Here is a 2,906-nt window from a genome sequence, read left to right as displayed (position 1 = left end):
TGTTGGCCAGGCTGGTCTTAAACTCCTGACCTCATGATCCACCTGCCTCAGCCTCCCAAAGTGCTGGGATTACAGGTGTGAGCCACCACGCCCGGCCCCCTCCCGTCTCTTTTATCATGTTTCTGATGCTCTCCTTGGGCTGGGGATTGCTGAGGTGGTAAGGGTGTTGTAAAATTCTGCAGTGGAGAAGAACTGCACTTATTTAATATTTGCTCAAAATGTCACTTTGTGAGCTGACTTGGGATGTGACTTTGCCTGCTTCCAAAATGACAGTTATGACCTTATAAAGTTCCCCAGGAATTTGAGAGCCAAACTTAATTACATTTCCTCTGCAATATACTCAGTACCCAAGGCCACAGCTGCAGAAAGCTAAAAAATAAAAGGAATAAAATAAAAAGGAATGGGTGGGGGATTGAACCAATCAGTTTATTGCCATAAACTCTCTCCTAAAAAAGTCTCTACAGTATTCACAAGCATATTAATCTAATGCGGGAGTTGATCTTACGTGAACATATTACAACAAAGTAATAATAGATTGAGTAGATGGTATCTGCCAAACTCATAATGACATCATTGGGAATTATTCTGAATTTTAAATCCAGAAGATAACTTTTTAAAAAGACAGTTCACAGAGATTGATGTAATTGCTTCCTGATGGTAGGTTAGGCTTCATCTTTGATGGAGGACATCGAAGTGTTATATATTTTCCCATGTAGTCATAACGCTAAACAGCGAATTAAAATATCTGAATCTCAGTTCTGGCCTTGCCACAATCTAGCTAGGCAATGTGGGGCAAGTCATTTAATGTGTCTTCACATTTCTGAAAATGAAAGCTGAATGAGATCTTTTTTTCTGGCTACATAACATTTACAAATCCTAAAATGTCAGTGACGGGAGCCCACATTCTTTTCTGAAATCTCATCTTGCCTACCTTGAGGGAGAACTCATGGGGTGCTGAAGACACAGGGCTGGGCAGAGTGTTGGATAAGTGTTTTGTCTGCTCTTCTAATTAGGTCAAATGGCTCCTCTAGCTGGCATCAGATTAACTGTGTTAGTGACATTCACACTTGTCCAGATAAGGATGCAGACTTACCTCTTCACACCCATGCAACCAGCCCAAACTGGAGGAGGCTGAGTCATTTGGGAAGATATGTTCTGATAGACTCATCTTTCTGGTTTCAGCATCTGGTTCCTTCACCCACCACATTCCAAAAGTCTGCATATTGGTGTGGCCGCTGTGAGCTCAGCCCTGAAGAATTGATGTAATAGAGAAATATTTCACTTTAAGTAATTTTTTTTTAACTTTTAACACATTCTTTACTTGAAACGACAAATAAATCAACCCTCCTGACCTGCTCAATCATTAGTATGATAAGGAATTGTTCACATTTGCCTCACAGTCAGTTGAACTGGGACATTTAGTTCATGAAAATAACTAGGCTGCAACCCATTATTTTAAACAATAGCTTTGTAGATTCTGGATATTATCCCTTAAACAACCCCATCAAAAAGTGGGCGAAGGATATGAACAGACACTTCTCAAAAGAAGATTCTTATGCAGCCAACAGACACATGAAAAAATGCTCATCGTCACTGGCCATCAGAGAAATGCAAATCAAAACCACAATGAGATATCATCTCACACCAGTTAGAATGGCAATCATTAAAAAGTCAGGAAACAACAGGGGCTGGAGAGGATGTGGAGAAATAGGAACACTTGTACACTGTTGGTGGGACTGTACACTAGTTCAACCATTGTGGAAGACAGTGTGGCGATTCCTCAGGGATCTAGAACTAGAAATACCATTTGACCCAGCCATCCCATTACTGGGTATATACCCAAAGGACTATAAATCATGCTGCTATAAAGACACACGCAAACGTATGTTTATTGCGGCACTGGTCACAATAGCAAAGACTTGGAACCAACTCAAGTGTCCAACAATGATAGACTGGATTAAGAAAATGTGGCACATATACACCATGGAATACTATGCAGCCATAAAAAAGGATGAGTTCATGTCCTTTGTAGGGACATGGATGAAGCTGGAAACCATCATTCTCAGCAAACTATTGCAAGGACAAAAAGCCAAACACTGCATGTTCTCACTCATAGGTGGGAATTGAACAATGAGAACACTTGGACACAGGAAGGGGAATATCACACACCGGGGCCTGTCGTGGGGTGGGAGAAGTGGGGAGGGATAGCATTAGGAGATATACCTAATGTAAATGACAAGTTAATGGGTGCAGCACACCAACATGGCACATGTATACATATGTAACAAACCTGCACATTGTGCCCATGTACCCTAGAACTTAAAATATAATATATAAAAAATAAAATACACAATAGCTGATGATTTATTTACTAGATAATCCATCTAATCATATCCCAGTGATTAACTAGTGATTACAACTTAAAATAAAAATTTTGTGTATATCTATTTAATTGAACTAGAAGAAATGGGCTAAACATGGAACATTCATTTTCTTCTAATCAATGTTCTCACCCATCCCTAAAAATAGAAAATGTCCATAAAATTTTAGATATTTTAAATGAAAGTACTTATCACAACACTTATCTTTAACCAAAAAACAGTGATCATTGAAGACCCAGAATATGACTATAGAAACTTTCAGTGCTTTCTGTAGACTCCATCTTTTGCTATCTATCAGAGAAAGATAAAATCTAGGAGTGAAAGGAAAGAGGTTCCCTATACTTCTTATTACCTGGTGATAAAGTACAGGGGTTTTAATAGGCTGTACCAAATGCACAAAATTCCAGGTCACATCAAAGAAAGTTCTACACACCTGGCAGTTGAAGGAACAGGGATTACAAGTTGTGTGAGGGAGGAATGGGAGGAGTCAGATAGTATTGGGACATCCAAGGCAATGTTTCCAGC

This window comes from Symphalangus syndactylus, chromosome 4 (assembly GCF_028878055.3).
Source record: "Symphalangus syndactylus isolate Jambi chromosome 4, NHGRI_mSymSyn1-v2.1_pri, whole genome shotgun sequence".
NCBI lineage: Eukaryota > Metazoa > Chordata > Mammalia > Primates > Hylobatidae > Symphalangus > Symphalangus syndactylus.
The sequence above is the reverse complement of the archived record's forward strand: the minus strand, read 5'-3'. Positions refer to the sequence as shown.